This window comes from Leptonychotes weddellii, chromosome 12, assembly GCF_054177405.1.
Source record: "Leptonychotes weddellii isolate Sample4059 chromosome 12, ASM5417740v2, whole genome shotgun sequence".
Taxonomy (NCBI): domain Eukaryota; kingdom Metazoa; phylum Chordata; class Mammalia; order Carnivora; family Phocidae; genus Leptonychotes; species Leptonychotes weddellii.
In genome coordinates, this window is record NC_138380.1 from 31210111 (window position 1) to 31234885 (window position 24775).

Consider the following 24775-nt stretch of genomic DNA (forward strand, 5'->3'; position numbering starts at 1 on the left):
TAACCAAAAGTAATCCTCTTACTATATTCCCAAAAGCCAAGTATTCTAATAATTTAAAGCTTTGAAATCTTCCCTTCACTTTGAAGGGAAACAAAATTAAATTACCTTTTTAAAAGGCCATATGTTGAACCATAAACTCCCTTTTTCTATCCCGAAAAGGATCCCTTGTTTAGTTTTAATTGGAATTATTTGTAACAAAATTTAAAATCATTAATATGATTAAAAGGAACATTTTAGGTAGTGAATTAAACAGGAAGCCAGGCAAGTCTTTATTTGATTTTTCCCCTCCCATGGAGTGAGCCACCCTATCATGCATTTTCTAGGATGGCTCTGAAGAGGGCAAGCCAAAAAAGTAAGAATTAAAGGATAACTGGCCCAGATATCTACAAATGAACTTATGAGTGGATGATCAAAGATTTTTTAGATTAGCTTCTGTAGTCCAAATACAATTCTCAAACAACTGCTGTCCTACAACAGAGCCAGTCCTCTCTTTTCTACAGATGCATTGTGTTTTTGTTGTTGTTTTTAGGATGACGTGGTTCATCTGAATTCTAGATGTGTTTAATGGGTTTAGAAACTGACTTCAGCTAATGAGGCAGACGAGTAAGTAGGCAGTGAGCTAGCGGTGCTGCAAGGATCATGGGATTGTGAACATGACAGAGCTTTATGAATAGAAAAGTACAATACCAATGAAAGATATTTTTATTATAAATTTAAGAGACCTAAAAGATGTTGAGGAGAGGTTGGAAGTCAAGAGGGAACCAAATCCATGGCACATAAGGTAGTGAATATTCATAATTTGAACTTTATCTCCCCTGTGAGGCTGTAAACTTCTCATGAGCCGAGAAACATCTTCCACCACCCGCAGGGTTTGAGAGCGTGCACCGCAGTGATAACCAACCCATGGCCCGGGGCCACTCGGAGCTCTTCGGAACATCATGCTTAGGAGACCCTTGAAACAAGCTTAAAGAAAGAAAGAAAAAAAACTAATTGTCATTAAAAATTGTATTGATGTTATGACTAGAATCCCAGTAATATCTTATCACTTGGGAAACTCAGAAACATTAGGACGTAGGGAAACACGTGCTCACATCATAACAAAGTAGCGTGATGGGCAGAAAGGAAGTGAAACCAGCATTAATATCCTAAAGAAAATATGGCTGTGGCCCTTTCCTCCATGCTGCCTCTTCTTAGTCATTTTGCCTTCAGTCAGATTCGCCAGAGTTGATATGGGAGGCACTCACTGAGTTCCGGCGGAGGAGCATTGGTCAAGCACACAAATGCCCTTTATTCCTGACCAAGTGCTATTTAATGTGTTTACGTAAGAGTCAGACAATTTCCTTAAGGAAATCATGCACATTCCATCCTAATCCTGGTTCTAGCCCAGGTTAGGCCTGCGATGTGGCCAGGACTTGCAGAGGGAAAAGGCACTGCGGCCGTGGCTCTCTGCGAGCCCCAAGTGGATGCCTGTCCCCACAGGACACACGTCGCCGCACCAACCACAGGGGCGTTCAACCACGTCCAAATCCGGGGCAGGTCTGGGCCGCTATGTTATCCCTAACTCTAGCGATAGACTCGCATATATATAATCTGCACACCCAACTGAAGACTCGAGGAAAGAATTAGAAGTACATTCCACTAAAAGTACATAACCCGCTGAGAGCCAGGTAAATTGTCTTTAAAAGCTTCAAATGATTTGCCTTTTCAAAAAAATCAAAAAACCTATCGACTTTTCAAGAAAACCATTCTCTGGTGAATTTACAAATAGTTTCTCAGTTTCACCCATTCCATTCGCTAGTTCCACATGTCTCAAGCAAACATAATCCATCAATTACAACAAAAAAACATGTTATCCAGGTAACTAGAAGTTTTTATAATGATAAAATGTTTTCATATTAAAACAAGCTCAGAAATTTAAAGGGTCTTTTCCTCCATATTTTTCTTTAGATACATTATACAATAGAGGCATGTACAGAAAAATGAAGAGAACTGGTTAATCAGTTTTAAAAAATCAAACATGAATGGCTCTTCCTTCTGTTTTAAGTCTTTAATGAATCATGGAACACTACATAAAAAAATTAATTAATTAATTAATTAAAAAAAAAAACAACAGTCCAAATATATCATGTATTGGTTGGCTCTGAAAGGCATTATGATTAAAAGATGGGAACAATGTTAGGTACTGCAAATGAGGATTTTGTAAAATAAAAGAGAAAACCTTGGTGTATGTTTATTAAATATTTGTTGAGCTCCAATCATATGGTAGCATTGTGGAACATTTAAGTGTGGTTCTTGTCCTTGTTTTCTTATTATCTTCTTTGGTTTTTTTCTTAACAGATCTGACTAGCTCCTGCAGCTTTGAAAAAGAATTTAAAGCCCATAAATTTCACAAATCCTAAGCAAAGAAGCATATATTAGTTCTTCAAAGCATATTGGTATATTTTTTAACTGCGGATTTTAGCTTTCATGTGATAAAAGTTTTAGTGATTTCCTTACCATGTCTTGTTAAGGCTTAAGTTCCTCATTTACATATTTGATGTCTCTCAGGAGACAGACAAGCTTCAAGTTAATTATCTATGTAGCTGTAAGAACTCTTGTTTCCTGGTTAAGAACTCTCCAAAAGAAAACTAATAGTTATTAAATGTTACACTGAGTCACCAAAAGTAATCAGGATACACAATGAGAGGCACTAAACAGGCACTTAAATTTAATAAAAACCTCAACTTTTTGTAAGATAAATGAAATATAAATCAATTAAATCTCTTACAGTAATTTTCAGGGAAAACAGCCAGCAGACACCAAACAGCTAAAATCTCTGCTCTAGAAAGTGATTAGGCACTGCTGGAGGCTTGAGGAAATTACTGTAAAATTCTGGATATAGACCCATTGAACTAAGATTTGTAATGGAGTTGTAATTAAAGAAATGCCACATCAAAAGAAATGTTAGTGTTTCCCACACCGAGTGCGGGTGAGTATGCGTGTCTGTGCACACACATATGCATGTATGCATGTAGATATATGTATGTATATGTCCTATATATACATATATACTATGTGCTATTCATAAATATATGCTTTATTTTGTATAATGACAAGATAACATATGTGGACCAAAATGATCATCTTTGAATCTGCAAGTCTGTTAAGGAGCAGTTTCATGGAATGATAACAAGAAAGAGAAGAAAGAAGGGCAAGCATAAGATAGACTTGAGTTGCAGTTGGGAAATTGGAACCACAGCTATCAGGTGAGTTAATTAATCTGGGTATCGTTCAGTAAATGAAAGTGTGCCATCTATTTCACAAGGGCCCATTGTGTCTTGCATGTGAAACAAATTTACCCTGTTTGATTAAGGATTACTGATTGCCTCCAATTTATTATATGTATCCTATAATTAAGTCACAATGAGTTCGAGTGAAATGGGGATGGTCTCCTCCACAAAGAAGACAACAAGCTCATTCTAGGAAGACCTTGGGGGTCATTCAAGAAGCAATTAAATGTTCTCCAGGGTGCATTAAAGGGAAAAGAGCCTGGTGGGCTGAACGGCCTCTCCTTATATTCCAGCCTTCTCAATATTCTCCTACTTTTATGGAGACAAATGAAATTATGTCATAAAATAACTCAAGGCACTATCAGCAAGGAAAACAATGCTGTCTGCTCTTATATTAAGAAAAACATTGCCAAGAAAACATACTACCTAGAAGGAGAAAAAGGTAACCAAAGTGACACCCTCTGTCAGAATCCATTTAAAGGGGGAATCTAAAAAAAAAAAAATCAATGCACTCTGAAATAGTGATGTGATCTTTTTTTTTTTAAAGATTTTATTTATTTATTTGACAGAGAGAGACACAGCTAGAGAGGGAACACAAGCAGGGGGAGTGGGAGAGGGAGAAGCAGGCTTCCCGCCGAGCAGGGAGCCCGATGCGGGGCTCGATCCCAGGACCCTGGGATCACGACCTGAGCCGAAAGCAGACGCTTAACGACTGAGCCACCCAGGCTCCCCTGAAATAGTGATGTGATCTTTGAGAAATATACATCAATTATTTTTCTGTGTACAAGTAGCAAATACATAGGATAAAATCTTTTTGGCACGTGAAATGCAATGAAAGGACCAAGATCAGTATCAGTGTTGTGCCTACAAATATATTTTTCCATATATTTATAAATAGTTCTCAATGGTGGACACTACAAAAAAGAAATTATACTGGACACTTGATAAAAATGGCAAGGAAGACTTTTCAAGATATTGCATTATTATATTTCTGGGAGATTTACATCTCAGAGGGCAGAGAAAGAATTTACAATTGCAAGTTTTTTTAAGGAAATTCTCTAAGAAAAGAGAGGTCAGGAAGAAACCTGGCAAAAGTTCAGGCAAGTTCCAGACCATCTCAGTCGGTACACTATTCTGAAATCAGGATGACCTCACACAGAACTGGGAGCATCCCAGCTTAAACCATCCCCTTTATAAATGGATCTGTTTGGGAAACACATGCCCTAACACATGTCAGCCTGCAAAAAGTTAATAGGAAAATTTAGATGACTGTAGGAACAAAAATATAATAATTAGAAGATTAATTAAAACAAAACAAAACAAAAAACAACAGTTGAGAGGCACCTGGCTGGCTCAGTTGGTACAGCATGTGATTCTTGATCTCGGGGTCATGAGTTCGAGCCCCACATTGGGTGTAGAGTTTACTTAAAAATTAAAAAAAAAAAAAACCCAGTTGATTTCGTTGACATCCAAATCAAATTGTGAAAACCTTACCAACTAATAAGTGACCCAGGATTTACAAAGACTTTTCTGTTTTCAGCATAGTCGCAGAATGAGCACATTTGTACATAGAAACCACATGTTATAATGGAAAAATAAGTTGCAAATGGAATCTGAAGAACTCGGCCCAAATCTCGGCCACATAAGTCATTTGTTCCATAGACCTGGGAAGATTATGTATCCTCTCTGAGCTTTATTTTTCTCATCTTCAAAGAAAGATAGAAGCTGCCCTGCTTACCACCCTGCAGATAAGAGAATGTCCTGAAAACGTGTAAAATGTGTAATGAAAGGGGGTTCCAGAGAGAAAAGCAGAGGTAAGGTCAGAGTGAACCCAAAAGCTGTATTTAGGAATTTTCCCCTAAAACCTAAAAGCAATAGGAAACCATTGGAAGATTTTTAAGCAAGGAAGTGGCACAGTAGTATCATTTTCACTTGCAGATAGTCACACTGTCGGCTGTATGGAGCATGGGTTAGCTGGGCACAATCCTGGAGACAACACAGTATGTGGACCTGGGGGCAGGCCCAAGGATGGTAGGTGTTAAAGCTGAGGCAATTTGGAAGTTCTATTTAAGACAAAGAATGCAACATTCTAAGACCAGGGTATTTGCAAAGCCTGTGGAAGTATAGAACCTTAATACTGAAGCAGCATTAGCTTAGCAATAAGTTGGCCTCTCTGGAGGCTGTTGAAATAACAGTATGGACCTGATAATGGTACACTGATCCAAAATGCTTAGAGTGGGGATGAGGATACTGGAGAGAGTCAAGAGACAGGAAATGGGGCAGAATTGGTAGGACATGATGCCTGATTATATCAAGAAGGGTAAGAGAGGAGGAGTCAAGAGGTCTGGGTTTCTGGCTGAGTGGATTCAGACCGGTGGGTGACAGGCTTAGCCTCAGGAAGAAGAGGTCACCTCTTCTCTTGCAACAGGAGGGGGAAAGGAAGCTTGATTGTGGATGTAAGGGTGAGGATTTTGTTGGCAAGCAGATGTGTTCCCACATCTGTTATGAAGCAAATTGCAGTGCAAGAGGGCACTTTGTCAGAAAAGAGGGAGAAGGCAGAATCGTCAGTGCTGCAGAGAAGACAAGGAAGGGGAGGGCTTACAAATGTCCTTTGGAATGAACAACTGCATATTTGTAAAAGAGCAGATTCACCAGGTGGCAGGAGAGCGAAAGGGAGATGATACAAGGATGTGGATGCGGATGTGAATATGGCATAGATCAAGGTGAGGCAACTCTCTGGAGATTTCTGCTGGTGAGGCAAAGCAGAGTGACAGAGCCACAGTTAGAGAGGATGTGGGATTGAGGAGGCATAGAGAAGAAGTGATGAACTAGGTGAGCAGGTTGGAGATTGGGATACAGGAGAGACTAGTAATCTGAATAACAGCAGCATATAAAAGGATGGGACTCAAAGCACCATGAGTAAGATAATCCTCAAATAGAAGGGGTGTCTTCTCTGATTCAACAGGAGATAAAGAGGGAATAATAGTTGCTCAGGCAGCTAAGTTTGTTGGTTTGGGAAAGAAAAAGAGGGTTCCTTTTATTTTTTTCTTTCTTTTTTCCTTTGAGGCTAGAGGCAAGCTCATTTGCCAAAAATGAGACCGTGGAGGTGCGGGTGGGGGCGATAGAAGTCAGAGGCTAATGGAGAAGATTTGAAGGAGCATCACAGGAAATAGAGGGGAGCTAATTGGGGCACCAGAAGAGATGTGGCAGGATGGATGACCAAGTGAAGGTAGAAACCATGAATTTGGGTGGCAACAGTCCATGAAGTTATGTGTGCGTGTGTGTGTGTGTGTGTTTCCAACAGTTCACCAATTAATGTGCCATTATGAAGAAAGCACATGGCTGCATTGACCCAGGTTTGGAATTTTATCAGGTGGATGAGACGAAAGGACAATGGGTTAAAGATTCTAGAGATTTAGATGACAGTGTAGTTAAAAAAAAGAAAGGACTATGGCATCCAGTCAGCATAGAGAAGAGAGTAAAAAGAGAGTAAAGGGACATGTGGGGTGATACCTGGAAAATTAGTAGAACAGTGAAAAGACTGGATATCCCTAAGCAGGTAAAGGTTGAGAAGAGCATTAGTAATTGGATGAAGAGTTAGAAGGACAGTTAGGTTGCAGTCATAGGGAGAGTGTTTCAATGTGTTCTTCCAGAGAAGGAACCACTGCAAATGATTCCAATGTCCAGAATGTGGTCATAGGTTTGGGTACCTGAGATAAACTGGACATAAAGGCCACTGGAAGGAAGACATCAAGAAAACGAGCTAAAATGTTGGGTTAAACATCAATGTGAGCAGTCATTGAGGATGACGAAAGGAGCTGGAATAGAAGGGAAAGTAGTAAATCAGGATGAAACACTGGACTGGCTGGTAGACTTTAGGTTGGTAGAAGGAAATAAAGGGCTTCAAAGGACTAAGTGTTTTTATTTGGATTAAAAAAAAAAAGATCTGAAGGGGGAACTGGGAAGGGAGGAGGGTGTTACCCCACCCTAAGGTATGTATGTGGTGTATGAGGGAATGAGAAACCTCAGTGTAATGAGCAGCCTTGGAAACTGTACCTGTAAGAGGCTTCTAGGTCTCTAGTAAGATCAGGAAGGACGAAAACATTACAGGAAGGGTTTGAGGGTACCAGGAGTAACTGAGGATTCGGGTGGCACCCTGAAAAGTTCAGAAGGATGCTGCAGTGGAAGAGAAGTCAGGCGAGGAGGTTCACAGAGCGGTCTGGGATGAAGATTGCAGAGCCAGAGAAGAGGGTTTCATTTTAGGAGAATCTAGGGACAGCAGGAGACAAAGCATAGTGGGTTTCTTTCTCTCCCAATTTTTCTGATAAAAACCCCATGGACGGGCAGAAAATGGGCTGATCCCAAAGGCATTTAGACTGATCATCTCCAGTAGAAGGGACAGCAAGCAAAGAAATAAATCACGTTACTAGGAAAAGAGGATGTCAGGGAATCAAGGGCAGATTTGATGTGTTCACAGTTTTGCTTAGGAGAGGCCCTGGGTGTCATTTATACACAGCTTTGTTAAGTCTTTCTGTGGCTTAAATAATAAACACAATGACTCTCTTTGCTTTATGTGCATTTTAAAAATCAGGCTTTTCATAGGTTAGATCTAAAATAGAAAACAAGAAATGTCCACTTATTTGACCTTGTTATGCAAGCTTTTGTCTTCAACAGCATACTCGCTGTTGGGAACCTCTTATATGAACTCACCCATTCCAGTCACCCTGGCCTGGCCTGTTTCCACGTTATTAACTTTTGTTCCTGGTCTAGAATATTCCTTATCTTCTCTCTTTTACCCAAGCCCTACCTTTCATCTGTGTCAGCCTTCAGCACCTAGTCATCCGAAAACCCTTTCTCTGAGGACCAGGCCTTGGAGATCTTTCTGAACTCCCAGAATGTGATGATTTCTACAGAAGTGATGATTTACACAAGGGGATGTAAGGATCTACACAGATGCTCCTTCGTCTTGTTATTTTGTCACCAGTATGTGTACCCTGCCTCTCCAGACTGTAAGGGCCCCCAGGGCAGGAACCTTATTTGACCCATGCCCATTTGCATCTTCTGTCCCCAGCAAGATGCTTTCCCATTTCAGGGCGGCAATAAGATGACCATGTTGTAAGACAACCCTTGCATGTGAGTTTAGCTGGGGACGCCTGACCTAAAGGAGGCCTCTCCGGGGGAAACTATAGGTTTCATAACAAGCTGGTGAAACATTTATGAACAGAGTAGCTTTTCTACACCCCTTAAATTATACAAGGTAGGTATAGGACCAGCCCTGGCAGGAGGGGGATTATTAAAAATATATATTTAAGCATAAGAATCGTTACAGGATATTATTTTTTTTAAGTTTTGGTAACAGTAACCTCATTGAGAAAATACCCCGCTTAGTAGCGAAGATTTGCTCGAGTCATGACATATATATTTACTAGACTAATGATATCTGAAGAATTGATAATAATGACTGAATAGAAGTTGATTTTTATCCTGAGATGTCCTTTGAACAGCTGTCTCACATCTGAGCACACATCTGGGCTTACAAAAAGTGGGGGGGATCAAAGAACAGACAAGTAAAGAGGCCCCCAGTGCGGTCCTGAGCACTCTCCACTGAACAGCTGCTGCAGGGCCTCGTTCTCTGGAAGATAAGGAGGCAGATTGCACAGCTGGCTTGGGAGGTCACCGTATCAGCCCCCCATTCTTCTCCCCGGGCTCTGCTCCCTGGTCTCTGGCTATTCCAGGAATGGCAATGACATGAAGGAAACTCCCCAAAAGACAGAGGTCACGGGAGCTGTGAAAATTTTCCATGCATCCTGTGTACCTCTCTTCTGGGGATAGGCTAACCCTCCCAATAAATGCCGTGTCCAGACTGTACATCCAAGGTGAGATGTAGGATCAAAAATAAATACATATATGAGAATCCAAGAAATTTAGTAGTGAATTAGCATCTAAAATTGGGAAATAGGTTGTTTCCTCTGGGGCCGTATCCTCTGAGTTTTTTGACACAAATTTCAGGCAATAAAAAAATAAATGGAAATGGATAGGGCTCAATTTATAAATTAGGTTAACTTAAGAACCAAAAGAGACAACAAACGCACAAAAAAATCAAAATGTAGAGCAAAAAAAAAAAAAAAAAAGAAAATGCTTGGGGTTTCTATGAAGCCACAACTTTAACACTGCAACAGCTCTGAAATGTGAGTTGTTTTATCATTCGAAAGGCACAAAATGAAAGGCGGCTAGGGAGGAACGGAAAATGTTTGAAAACAATAATGCTTTTCATACAAACAGGGCATGTGCTTAAACTCCTGCACCTTAATGGGACTGCTGTGATCCAAACAAATATACTTACCTTACAACTTTGCTCTGAGGCTGTCAGTCTGAATGCATCTTCTCCATCCTGCCTACTGTCACTGAATCAGACCAACAACTGTGAACATTTCTCAAAATTTGCTTCCTTCCTGTTTGAAGAAAGCACAGACATCTTTAAAAATCTTTCTCACATTTCAGTTTTTTAAATCTAAATTCAAGTTAAATACGTAAGAAAAAAGGTTTACTCCAGAGTATGCTTTTGGGCCAAATGCTGAATTTGGTTTACTACATCGTGGAGGGGTTTAGATCTCTCACTTGAGGAAAGGCCGTAGCATCCACTGAAGTTCAATAAAATTATGTTGTTATGTGAAAATTAGTGGAGAAAATGTAAGGCCAGTAAAAGAAATTGCAGGTGAAAATCTTTGTGACTTTGGAATGAAAAAGCACTTCTTAATCAAGATTCAAAAAGGTCAACAAGATGAAGACTAAACCAAATTTGGGGTTTCTGTTTATCAGTTGCCATAGACTAAGGGCTGACAGAACCAGGAAAGCTGAAGACCCTTCAAAAACAAAAACTAACGAGGGATTAGTATCTACATTCTAAAAGAAACTTACACAAAAAAAGAAAAAGATAAGAAACCTGATAGGAAAAAAAATTGAACAAGATACAGGAAGAGAAATTCAATGAGAACATAAATAACAAGGATTTGTAAAGATGCTCAGTCTGACTAATTACTAGGAAAAAATGCAAATTAAAGTACTACTTCACATTTAGTAGATTTGTAAAAATCTAGAAATTGAGCAATACCAGGAGTTAGCCAAAAATGTGGAAATAAAACTAGTAGTCATTCTGAAGCACAGTCTGGCAGTACTTAGTGAAAATTGGAATGGTGTAACCGATGATCCGGCAATCCCTCTCCAGGGCATATCCCTGGAGAATCGCTCACACAGTTGCTTAAGGGGACATTTAGAAGAACGTGTCACATTAGTGGTGGTGGCAGAGTGTGAATCAAATAAGATCACTAACAGAATAGATTGGTAAAGCATGGTGCATGCATACTATAAAACGTTATGCCTTGCTTAGAAGCAATGATCTGGAAATGCAAATAGCAAACATGGGTAGATCTTAAAAACACAGTCTTACGAAAAGGAAAAAAGAAACAATACAAGATCTTAAGTATCATGCTGCTTTTGCAAGTTAAAAATGCAGGAATACATAAAACTGTATAAAAGAGAAAAAAATCAGTAGGGACAAACACGTGGCTTTTAAAAATTCAGAACTTAAATGTTGTAAGTTATAATTAGAGCTAGGTCCACATTTAATCTTAAAACAGCATAGTAATCATTATAGTGAATAACATTCCCTACTTTTTAGCTACATGTGAAAAAATAAACTCTCCGTTCATAGAGTGCATTCTCTCTCAAAGGAGGAGCCACAACTCTGCAGACCAGGATTCCTGGAGTCTCACCCTTCTCAATCAATGCTGCAAGAAAACAAGGCCAGAGGTGATCTGAATCTGGGACCAGATGCTTGGAGTTGGACTGAAGCTTTTACCCCAGCTTCCTTCCAAAATGTATCATCCTAAAACTTTTGGATAAAATTAGTAAAACTTACTACATACCCATCATAAATAAAGTCCGTAATGTAAGAGCTTATCATGTTATAAAAAATAGCTCTGTAGAAAAGCTTTTCACATCTGATGGCTAATTATATAACAAAATTTAATAAAATTTATTAAACCTGTGTGAAGTCTATATTGTAAACAGACATGCCATGCAGTAGAAAGAGGTTCTGCTCTTGAGAATTTCAAAATGCAATAAGAAAAATTACTTAAAAGGATGAGAGATCACATACTAGAAAACATTTAAATAAGTGTAATATAATCCAGTAGTGCATATTATGTTGACTACAGTGCAATGAAGCTCCTTCTATAAATCAATCAACTACATAGAAATAGAGCCACTTTTATGATTCTATTCCATACTTTATGTACTTTATGTGTTCCAAAGAGGTACTTGAGTTTAAGAAAGAAGTCTGAAGCAGTATTCAAGTTCATTCATACAAAGTGAGGTAGAAGTTGCTATAAATTTGGAAAATAAGAGGTACAATAAAATTTAATAAGAAATTTCCCTTGAACATTAGTGCTTAAGGTAAATTAAATTAAAATTTTAATTATAAGAGAAAGAGAAAGTAGAAGATGTCATTATAGATTCTGAAGAGGATTCAAGATATTTTAAGGTTGATGCTGTCGCTTCCTGTCACTGTCAATCTCACTACAAAAGATAAAACTTTGATTTTATTTAATGAAGATATTTCATTAGCTCTATTCTTGTACTTGCTTGACTTGACCGGAACCATATGGGATTCCCAACTAGCAAAAGGAAGAGAGGGTGAAAGTAAGAGAAATGAAGTTTTTCTATGGCAATAACTGAGAAAAATCCAAAGGAAAAAAAAATGAAGACATTGAAATTGTTAAGAGGCAATGGAATGTAGAGTTTTAGAGAGTAACCGTGAGTCAAAGGGCCTGAGTCAAACCCTTGCTTACTGGTGGGTAGAGCTTGGGCAAGTTATTTACCCTCCCTCTCAGGCCTAGTCCTATAGTGGATATTTCCAGAAGATGAGACTGGGAGTGGGGAAAGACTTTCATTTTTTCTCTGTCCATTTTTGTTACTTTATATAAAGAGATACATATATAGATATAATGAGCATGGACCATTTTATACCAAAAAACTTACTTTAAAATACACTTACTTTAAAATCAATAAGAAACAAAACAAATAGGCAATTAGAAAGTAATTAGTACTTAATTATAAAATATTTGATGAGAATATGGAATTTGACACGAGGAACAGACTTTTGGAAACTAGATTGTAAATAGTATGGTTTTTTTTGTTGGTCACAGTTTTTAATGGGGAAGGAAAACATGGTTACACAGGTTGTGCCCCACACAAAGACTCTCAGCCGAGGCGACAGGGGAGCTGGATCCAGCCCAGGTTCTCCCAGCCAATCTGAATATATCCCTATCCTTGATGGAGTCCATTTTCTAATTCATTCATAGGTACCCCAGTGTGCCGTATTTGGCACAGTGATCCTGTTTCCCACCTAAATTCCAGGAGAGGTTTTAAAAATCCTCTTTTTTCTAAAGAGCCAATAACCACTTAGTCAGAAAAATATCCTCCCTTGCAAAAGAGCAGGCATTATATCTGGTGATATGAATGGATTGTTTCTTCTGTACCATAGTTCCCGGGAAAAAATGACATGAATTTGCCCGGGCTCATGAATGCCTCAGTACATCACCTCTGTAACATCTCAGCTTCAGTTTCACTGTTGACCACAGGTTATTGAATTGTACCTTAGGCTCTTACTCTGTGGGCAGGGACAGCATCCTTTACCTGTTGGAAGATGTGACTCCATCAATGAGCTACTATTCCAAAGTAAGATTACCCTCCCCATCCCAGTTGCCAGGACTGTTCTCAAAAGTTCCTGATAACACTAATAAGTAACAACGAGTAAGTTGTTACTGACTGGTAACATTTTTTGACAGCTGATACCATTTATCAAATGAATTTATAACCTTGTACTCTCAGGATTTTAAATATTTGTTGGATCTTTGTTCCACGTATGAACTCTGAATCTGGCTTCCTCTTGATCAGAACAGTGACTCCAAGCTCAGCGATATTTTTTAAATCAACCTAAAATAAACAATAAAATTCCATTCTTTCCATATAGATGTAGAGTTGTGTATTTCTGTTATATTTATCTCCAAGATGGAGTACAGATAATTATTTTAAACAGAATATTTAATCAATCCAAATATGCCACTCCCTCACAGAGCATTGGTTAATATGCTGGTATTTCCTTTCTTTTCCTAAAAGATCCTGGTCATTATGAACTTGTTTTGCCCTGGTTCTTCCTAGGTATGGTCGCAGGATGAAATACTCTAAAAATGAGTGAATAACAATATAACGGTTAATGATGGTTAAGAGCGAGTGGATGCCTCGGACCCAGAGAAATCTGTGTACATAATGCGTATGGCAACTTAACTGACTGAAATAAGCAAGTTAATTAACTTTTGTAAACCTCAGTTTCCTTTTCTCTAAAACAGATGACATAGCCTCTAATGACTGTCTGATAAATACCTTGAAACAGGCATTTGCATAGTTTTGGTAGCTGTTTTGCTACCAAAGGCAAAGACCCAACTGGGGCAAACATGACAACAAAGAGCAGTGGCAGAAGTAGGACCAGTGGTGGAACCAAAATTTGGTTCTATCCTCAATAATTTGGAGATTAGGTCATCCAGTAAATTGATTTTTAGCAAATTCGCTTTAGGCAAATTGGTCATTTGGCAAATTGGCTTTCAGCAAAGGAGTTCTCAGTTCATCGGCTTTCTATTTATTTATTTTATTTCTATTTATTTTATGTAAGTTGTCTGTTTCCTTTCTAAGGTAATGTTTGAAATTAGTGGATGTTTCTTCTCACAAAAGGAATAATCAATGGCCTCAAGAAGAATGATATTTAACAAAAATATTACATGCCCATAGTGATAGCTCTCTGTCACAAAAGAAGCAAGAAGTATATCTGTTTCCTTTGGTTATCAGCAACAAGTTTTGGGAAGAAAGTTCTCTCCCTTGTGCCTGAATACTTGACCTTCCTGGGAAAGTATCCCACCTGTAGATCCCTTTTCCCCAGATTAACTGACAAAGTACCATAAACTGTGCCACATGGGTGAGCTGGATCATAGCATGGTTACTCTCTGCATTTGGGCCACTTTCTTATTCAATACTAATGTCCACCATCAAATGAGTCATTACTATTTTTAGCAATTACTAAGAGGTCAAAATAAACTATCCTTTCATTTCTCCCCAATCTAAATAGCCAGTCGATTGTCCATTTTCATGCTTGTGCTTTGCTTCTATTATGTTCCCAAACTATTTTAAGCAATTAATTTCTGAGGTTGAAGTACTAAGGGAGGATTGAGGGGGAAATTAATATTCAGGTTAAGAAATATTTAGTTGGCATTCTAGTGAATTTTTGTTTTGCTTTCTGAAAAGACACTCCATGTCATTCTTTGTGAATTTTTCTGAAAGACACATCTTGAAACCAAATTTTCTCTTTATTTCCTCAAAAAAGGGCACACTTTCAGTTGTCCATTTGGAACTGTAATAAGGAAAACTGAAATATACATATACCACCATCATCAGGAGAGAAACTTGAGGTTCTGAAAGAAAATACTGATAAAAGACGCATCCACTCACTGTTGCACAGACAGAAGCATCTTTAGCTAAAGGGAGGCCCTTCAAAATGGCTAAGTCCAACAATAAGGCAAATGTACTTTCAATAAACGATACCAGAGATATCTTTTTTTTTAAGATTTTATTTATTTATTTGAGACAGAGAGAATGAGAGAGACAGAGAGCACCTGAGAGGGGGGAGGGTCAGAGGGAGAAGCAGGCTCCCTGCTCGGCAGGGAGCCCGATGCGGGACTCGATCCCAGGACTCCAGGATCACGACCTGAGCCGAAGGCAGTCGCTTAACCAACTGAGCCACCCAGGCGCCCCAGAGATATCATTTCAAAAGGAATGGTGCCAGAGCAATGGCTCCATGTGATTAGCAGGAATACACATTCTTCATGGGAGAATATATTCATGGTAATTGTGTTTGCACTTGGGTAAACTCAGGAAGAAACAGGCTTCAGCCCTCACTGACCGAGAGAGATGGAACAGGATGCATGCACACTCTGCAGAGAGAACTGCTGGAGATACTGTTTTTATTTGTTTGCTTCTTTTTGTTAGCCAGCAAAATTTCTCAACCCACCCCTCTGCTTCTGGTCCCAGACCCTACTCTGTGTCTTTGGGCTGAACTCCAAAAGCGATTGCTACAAGACAGGAGCCCGTGACAGAAGCAAAACCAACAGTCCTGACTTAGAATATGTGAAAGGATGCTGAGGGAAATACTTTTTCTCCAGCAGAGCTGAAAGAGGCTATATATAGAATGCAACCAATCAGAGAGCAGTAGAATTGAGAGACTAACAGAAATAAGGTTAGAGCAAATAGCATTAGATCTCTGGTTCCAGACCTTATTGAATATTCTTTGAAAGAGCTAACTACCCCAGTAGTCTTCCCAGCTACATAAACCAATGAATTTCCTCTCTCTTAATCTGGTCAAATTAGATGTCTGTAAATTGCAATAAAAAGAGACCTAATTGATTCATGCATATTACCTTTATCTAAGGGCACAGAATTCACCTTTCCCCCCACCAGTCACCCTCCCCCCCGCCCCGCCCAAGACACACACAGAGCTGGTAGAAACCTGGTCTACATCAAACCCCTATCTACCATGGGGCAGAGATTGGAGGAAGCACACTCAACAGATGGTAAGGCCTCAGAGGAGAAAGGTGGTAGGAAGTATCAACCACCATGATCTGGAATGGACCAGAGATAACTATGTTGCTTAGCTATACAAATATTTTGTCAAGATTTTTGCTGATCAGCCTTTCGTGGAGGCCCCACTCCCCACCCAAGAAGGATTCCCCCCCCCCCCACATTAAGGCTAAATCTGTCCCTTCTCTGCCAGAGGATTGCAGGGAATTTGGGTACCTCACTGTGGGATAGAAATGAAGGGCTTTCTCTCATGGGTTAAAAAACACAAAGCAAGCACCCTTTTCTGCATAAGTGGACCTTTTATGGTACCCCTAAGGGGAGGGGTGATGTTATTGTATTGTTAAACCGCAGACTCTCCTGTGGAGGCTTTAAGCCAGGGCCTGCTTCTGTGGGCAGATGAGGTCTCTCCTAAGGTCTGTGGACCAATCACTCACAGAAGAGTGATTTCTTGTCTTTGGATAAGGAATGTGAAAAGAAAAAAAGAGCCAACTCTATTTCTGCCTCTCCATCTTCCTATTCACTTTGAGACTTCTAGATGTTTTTGAAGGTGTTTCCAAGGGGCAGTGGTCAGATATGGCTTCTGTTAAGAACAGGCCTCTGGGGAGCTAGCCTATCCTGATAGTAAAATTCTAGCTGAAATTAAGGTCTGCCTCATAAGCCAAATAGTGTAGTTTATCTACTTCCCTCATTTATTTCCATTTGAAAGAGCTAGAATCCTGTCTGAGTGCCTTACTTAAACTGCACTGCAGATTATGAAGGTAAAGACTACACATTCATAGTTGGGTCAAAATGGAATAACCAGAAAAGCACTAAACCCACTTCTCAGAATAAAATTGGGATCAGGGTTAGAGTTACAAGTACAGTAGGGGAAAACACAGTAAAATCCCCAAAAAGAAGACCATAAAAATCCACCTGCCCCTTATTCTACGACTGATTCAACCTCCTTATGCCAACCTTAGAAAATCTTGATTTTCTTTTACATAAAAGAAAAAAAAATGCCTATGAATTCTAGAGACACAATACCATGCAAGTTGGCAGTTATAGAAAGTTTCTTAAACAGAACCACCAGGGCACTATAATTCAATATATTTGCAGTTTATTTGGACATATACGGTGACATAATTGAAGAAACAACTCCACCAGTATTTGTTAGTCTGTAAAGAACTAAGGAAAATAACGGCTAAAATTTTGTTTAAAACAAGCTAATTATTTAAACTATTGTAAAATAACAAATAAAAAGCTTTTTAATGAGTTCATCATGTTTGGGGGTATGTTAAATGTTATTTTTAAATTATATGATTAGAATAAAAAGTCAAGTTTCAATGCAGTTATTCCATTATTATAAGTGAGAGCTAAAGTTACCATTGGCTCTGGCCAAGTTCTCTTAAAAAAATAATCTTCTAATGCATTATAAATTACTATAAATTCCTCTATAATTAATACTTGAGGATGCAAAATTGTATGCATTCATTATTTTCAAGTAAATTGGAGCATATTATATATAAAGTCCCTTTTCTGTTATTGTTTTTGAAAGGGAAGAAAAAAATAGCTGAAGTCTTGCTACACTGGGTTTTTAACTCTACCTGCTATGCAAACATGCACAGATATTTTTTTTAAATGAAATGAAAACAAAACAGGCATTTTCTGGTCTAATGAGCTATTTCCATCAAAATAAATTCCCCAAATGGAAGCATTACAGGGCTCATGCTAAGCATAACAATAATGCTTTATGTATTTTCAGAGCCATTGCAATATCTCAGTAATATAGGAACTTTGAAAGCGGAGCATACAGCTGCAGCAAATGTTCTAACAACTGTATTCTTCACTTCTAATCAGAGCACCACCCAGGAGCCCTCAAAACAAGCAACATGAATAAAAGCTGGAGGGGAAGGAGTTCCACTGCACTGGAGTCTCCCACTGCTTGAAATAACAGGCGCTTTCAGTGGGTCGGGTTTTATTATCTGTTATATAACATCTCAAGTTTAGTTATTTCAGTAGGATTGGAGGATTTTCAGGTGGATTTTATCCAGGTTATTCACAGAATATACTGCCCAAATTATGGAATGCCATGATGAAGGCAACAAAAAAGGCATTGAATAAATGAAGTTGTATTCTTTGTCTGAGTAACTACCCAGCCCCACCTACCTCCCAGTATTGTAAGGATCATATGAGACAAAATATATTCAAACACTTAGCAAACATTCTGGAAGTGTGGTCAAAATCAGTGTTATTTGGGGATGAGTGGTCACTGGAAGGGGCACTCATGAGTCTCTGGGTGCTCATAACATTGCTTCTTAATCTTGATGCTGATTACGTGGGTATGTTTAGTTTGTAAAAATTCAGTGAGGTATACACAGATATGTGCATGATTTATGTATATTCTTTTTCAATAAAAAAATTCTTCAAACATGGTTAATGGCATAAGGTAATGACCTTTAATTGTGTCAAACTCAAATGCCCATGTCAAGACATGTAAATACATGTTCAAGATGAGCTGGCTTCCTTTGAATGGATGAGGAAATGTCCCCTATAAAGAGACATATCGCCCAGCTCCATCTTTTGTAGGGGCATGGGATTCACAGGCCCCAGGGTGCCAGACTTTGAGGAAAGGACACAAATTTAGCTTTTGCATGTAGAAAATCACTATTTTTAAATGTAAGCAAACATTCAAAATGTTTAAACACTGAACATTACATCAAAACCTAATGTACTATATATTGGCTAATGGAACTTAAAATTTAAAAAAATGTTGTTTTTTTTCCTCTTCTTTGGCTAATGGAACTTAAAAAAAAAAATATTTAAAGCCCTGTGAGCTCTCAGGGGCAAGGAGATTAGCTATTCTTGACTTGAGTGTTTTCAGCGTGCAAGCCATCTGGTGTGATGTGGTAAAAACGGAGTCATAGGAAATACCCTTTCGCTGATAAATCATACAGCCAATGAACTCCTGGAGAATATTTCCCAATATCTTTATCAGTGGCTCTGGGAATAGTATGATAACTGGAAAACCTTTTCACCTAGGTTTTATGGTCTACTTCTGGACAAGAAGACATGACAGGTGACACTAGATGACATCCCATCTGACACAAAGAGGTGTGTTTTTAACTTGGTTTTCTTGTGAGTCTTGTATCATTTGGAAATATCATGCAAAGAGATATTGTGCAAAGGGATATTGTGGAATGTGGCATCATTGTCCCAACCATTCCCTCATTCTAATAGGAAATGGCCTTGACCTTTGAAATGATAAGGATATGATTTAAAAACAGAAGAAAGAAAGAAAGAAAGGAAAGGAAAGAAAGAAAACAAGAAAAGAAAGAGAAAAGTAAAAAGAAGAGAAAAAAAAGAAAAGAAAAGTTAACTCTGTAGTGTATTTAGGGCTTAGTAATGACAAAGGGGGTTAGTGGAATTCAAGCCCTCACACAGGGAAGCCCCAGGAGCATGTCTGAAGAAACAGATGTTTGCCACCCTTTGTGGAAATCAGAAAGAGATATTTTTCTGTAACTGTTGGTGTCCGAGTTCCACCCTTTCCTGCCCTACCCCTCCTAGACCCTCTTGTGTGTTGTTCAAGATGATAGAAATTTCTGCACTCAGTGCCAGTATTTGGTTAGATTAGTTTTCCATAAAGCCATTGTGTACCAACCAGTAATTTCAATGTTTTATTTAAGGTATGAGAGTTTGAACTTTCACAATTATTAAAATAATCCTTTGAAGATAAGCCTAAATGGAAAAAAAGAATGCATGCAGGCCAAATAAAATAAATCTACTGTTTAATCTCAATTACAGTAATCTTTGAGAAGTTGCAAAATTTCCAGACTCTCTTCTCCAGTAATACATTTTCCCTTTCCCCTTCCCTTAATAAAGTGGAGACAGCTGGAAGAGGACCCTAGCGAGGTGATTCAAGTTATCTTTATTCTCTACCTAACTTAACACGAGAGTGACCCTCACTGTATTTCACAAATATATTCCTACTATTGAATAACAACATATTGCATATTTATGACAATAACAAATAGAAGTGTTTTATTTGTGACATTTCTCACTTTGTCCTGTCTTGCCTCTAGAAGAAATTTTTAAAAATGAATTTATTTCAATTTTTATATATTTTTAAACCACAACTAATGCATGATAGAGTTGGACAGAGAGGAAATTAGGCATATTGCTACAAACTTTTGATGTGTAGCCTTTTTTAATTTTAGCCAAAGTGTACTTACAAAATGAAGGAATGAGAAGTATCCAGCAGTCAGAGTATTGCTGGTTCTTGAGGGTACCTGACTTTCTGGGGATTCTGCGCGACAGCAGTTCTTTCCAGCTACAAATCAGAGGATTTCCTGAGGGGAGGGTGGACGGGAATTCTTCCCAGCCTGTACAATCAGTAAAAGAAGGTTATGTCTGCCCATTGGAGCCTGTGTAAATACCAAATGGGTATTTGGCTATGAGAAAGCCAAGGTAGTTAAATGTGTGAAGTATCTACTATGGGATCTTGTTTGAAAAAAGCAGAAAAAATTTTAAGTGCAAAAAAAAAAAAGACATTAGACATGGTGAAACATGAGTGTATAGGCTTTTGCAATAAGGTCCATGTACCCTAGTAATAATAGGGACAACAAGCAAACACTGAGTTACTGCTAAAGGAAGCCTGTAAACCTCTGAAACATGCAAAGCAACACAGACTAAACTATTCCCAGAAGAAGCAGCAGCAAAGACTGAGCAACAAAGACAGCGTGGGGCACTTTAGAAGAAAATGTCAAAACACAGACAAAAGAATACTATAGGTTGACTGAGCCACACATTGAGCAAAACCGGGAAAACATTGTAAACCCCCCAGTAAGAAGATACTGGTAAAACAATTTATTTTTACAGTTACTATTTACAAGTCTCCTATTTCCAAAAGGATCTGGTGCCACTAAAATTCAATGCATCTTACAAATTTAACTGCGATAATTTGTAATTGGTTGTATATTTTAAATTGAGCTGAAAAATCTGGGGAAAATACTCATACACATTGAAATGGTTGTTGATAATTCATTTCTATTAAAGTCTCAGAAAAAAAAAAGTCTCAGAAATTGTTAGAAGATGATACGCCCATAGTGAATAGAATCATTGAGCATTATTCTGGCTGAGGCAAAATAAAGACAGTGTGGTCACATGCAGTGGGTGTGAACAATGGCATGATAAGATCTAGCTAAAAATCTTGACTTGTTAATAATAAGCCATGTGACAATGTCCAGGTCACCATTTTTGAGACTTTGTTTTCTGACCATCGAATAAGATAAAGGAATGCTACCTATACTACTCATCTCACAGTTGTGTTTAAGTATCAAATAAAATAATAGACATTAAAAACACAAAATGTTATATAAGGGGTATTAATACCCATTAATGCAAATTTTACATATTTAGTGCCCATTTTTCTTGGATCCCCATCATGACTCAGTCACTTGCTGTGTAGTTTATTGGGGACATGTTGTTACCAGGCATTATTCTATGCTCCTTACATGTGCTTATCTATTTCTTCATGACTATCTTCTGAGATAGATGCTATTACTATTTACCCTAATCAGAGGAAAAAACAAAGAGAAAAGTGAGATAATTTGACCCAGCTCATAGTTAATAGATTCAGGAAACAAACTCAGTCTGCCCTACGTTTATCTCAGTTGATCCCACTTGTATTTTGCTTATAACCTTATAAATGCTCAATGAGTGCTTATATAATATTTTTAAAGAAACTTTTTATTGAGATGTAATTGACATACATTATATTAGTTTCAGATGTGCAGCGTATTGATTTGACAATTCTGTAAGTTACCACAATAAGTATAGTCATCATCTGTCACTGTACAAAATTATTAAAATAGTATTAACCATATTCCTTGTGCTGTACTTTTCATCTCAGTGACTTATTTATTTTATAACTGGAAACTTGTACCGCTTAATCCCCTTTATTTATTTTGCCCTACCCCCAACCTGCCTCCCCTCTGGCAACCACCTGATTGTTCTCTATATTTAAGAGTCTGTTTTTTATGTGTTTGTTTTGTTTTTTAGATTCCACATGTTAAGTGAAATCATATGGTATTTGTCTTTTTCTGCCTGACTTATTTCACTTAGCATACTACCCCCTGGGTCCATTAATGTTGTCACAAATGGCAAAAACTCATTCATTTTACAGCTGACTAATATTCCATTGCATGTATATACCACATCTTTGTTATTGATTCATCTATGGTGGACACTTGCATTGCTTCCATATCTTGACTATTGTAAATAATACTGCAATAAACACAGAGGTGCATTTATCTTTTTGAATTAGTGTTTTTTTTTTTCCTTTGGGTGAATACCCAGTAGTGGAATTACTGAATAATGTGATATATCTTTTTTTTTTTAATTTTTGAGGAATTGTTTTCCAGTGTGGCTACATCAATTTACATTCCTACCAACAGTGCACAAGGGTTTCCTTTTTGTAGCATCCTTGCCAACACTCGTTATTTCTTGTCTTTTTGATATTAGCCATTCACACCTATGGTGTGAGGTGCTATCTCATCGTGGTTTTGATTTTCATTTCCCTGATGTTTAGTGATACTGAATGTCTTTTCATGTGTCTGTTGGCCATCTGTATGTCTTTTTTGGGACAATGTCTATTCAGGTCCTCCGCCTACTTTTAAAAATCAGATTTTTTTTTTTTTTGGTGTTGAGTTGTATTAAGTTCTTTATATGTTTTGTATATTAACCTCTTATTGGATATATTGCAAATACCTTCTCCCATTCAGTATGTTGCCTTTTGCCTTTTTGTTTTGCTGATGGTTTCCTTTGTTGTGCAAAAACTTTTTATTTTGTTGTAGTCCCAAGAGTTTATTTGTACCTTTTTTTCCCCTTGACTGTGGAGACATATCCATAAATATGTTGCTAAGGCTGATGCCCAAGTGATTATTTCCTGTGTTTTCTTTTAGAAGTTTTATGGTTTCAGGTCTTATATTTAAGTGTTTAGTCCATTTTGAGTTTATTTTCATGTATGGTATAAGAAAGTGGTCCGTTTCATCCTTTTGCATGTAGCTGTCCAGTTTTCCCAATACCATTTGTTGAAAAGACGGTCTTTCCCCATTGTATATTCTTGTCCCCTTTGTCATAGATTATTTGACTATATAGATGTTGGTTTATTTCTGGGCCCTCTATCCTGTTTCATTGATCTATGTGTCTATGTTTTGTGCCAGTACCATACTGTTTTGATTATTATAACCATCAGGGTTATATCTTGAAATCTGGAATTGTGGTTATCTTCACTTTCGTTCTTCCTAAAGACTGTTTTTGACTATTTGAGGTCTTTTGTGGTTCCGTACAAATTTTAGGATTATTTGTTCTAGTTCTGTGAAAAATATTATTCGTGTGTTGATGGGGATTGTATTGACCCCCTAGATTGCTCTGGGTAGTATGGACATTTTAATGATTTCAATTCTTCTAACCATGAACATGGCTTATCTTTCCATTTGTTTGTGTCGTCTTCAGTTTTTTTCTTCAATGTCTTAATAGTTTTCAGAGTATAGGTCTGTCAGCTCCTTGATTAAATTTATTTCTAAGTATTTTATTCTTTTGGGTGCGATTGTATAGAAATGCAACAGATTTCTGTATGTTAATTTTATGTCCTGCGATTTTATTGAATCCATTTATCAGTTCTAATAGTTTTTTGGCAGAGTCTTTAGGGTTTTCTATATATAGTATTATATTATCTGCAAATAGTGATGCTTTTACTTCTTCCTTACCAATTTGGATACTTTTTATTTCTTTTTCTTGTATGACTGCTGAGACTAGGACTTCCAGTATTGTGTTAAATAAAAGTAGTGAGAATGGACATCCTTGTTTTGTTCCTGATCTTAAAAAAAAAAGATTTCAATTTTTCACCATTTAGTATGATGTTAGCTATGGGTTTTTCATATATGACTTTTATTATATTAAGGTATGTTTCCTATAAACCCACTTTGTTGATAGTTTTTATCATGAATTGATGCTGTACTTTTTCACATGCTTTTTCTGCATCTATTCAAATGATCATATGACTTTTATCCTTTCTCTTGTCAATGTGATGAACTACCCTTGCATTCTTTGAATAAATCCCACTTGACTGTGAGAAATGATCCTTTTAATGTATTGTTGAATTCAGTTTTGTTGAGGATTTTTATAAATCAGAGATACTGGCCTGTAGTTTTCTTTTCTTCTTCTTCTTTCTTCTTTCTTCCTCCTCCTCCTCTTTCCCCTCCTCCTCCTCCTCCTTCGTGTCTTTGTCAAATTTTGGTACCAGGGTAATCCTGTCCTTGTAGGATGAATTTGGAAGTTTTCCTTCCTCTTCTATTTTTTGGAAAAGTGTGAGACAAATAGAGGTTAACTCTTCTTTAAAAGTTAGGTAGAATTTATCTGTGAAACCATCTGGTCTTAGACTCTTATTTGTTGAGAGTCTTTGGATTACTGTTTTAATTACATTATTATTAATCAGTCTGTTCAAATTTTCTACTTCTTCCTGACTCAGTCCTGGAAGATTGTATATTTCTAGAGATTTATCCATTTCTTCTAGGTTGTATAATTTGTTGGCATATAATTTTTCATAATATTCTCATAATTCTTTTTATTTGTATAGTGTTGGTTGTTATTTCTCTGCCTTCATTTCTGATTTTATTTATTTGAGCCCCCTCTTTTTCTTGATAAGTCTGGCTAAAGCTTTATCAATTTTATTTATTTTTTCAAAGAACTAGCTTTCTGTTTCATTGATCTTTTCTTTTTTTAGTTTCTATTTCATTTATTTCACTCTCATCTTTATTTTCTTCATTTTATTAGCTTTGGACTTT

General features: G+C 37.6%; 1 long non-coding RNA gene across 1 annotated transcript; it reads right to left on the reverse strand.

Annotated features, from left to right (window-relative positions):
• Positions 1–605: 605 nt before the first annotated feature.
• On the reverse strand, positions 606–21752 carry LOC145716500 (uncharacterized). The gene is made up of 4 exons (XR_014139183.1): positions 20162–21752; positions 12871–12965; positions 9613–9721; positions 606–963 (listed from the first exon to the last, which is right to left on the reverse strand). It is a non-coding gene; the product is annotated as an uncharacterized LOC145716500 (long non-coding RNA).
• Between the last annotated feature and the right edge of the window lie 3023 nt (positions 21753–24775).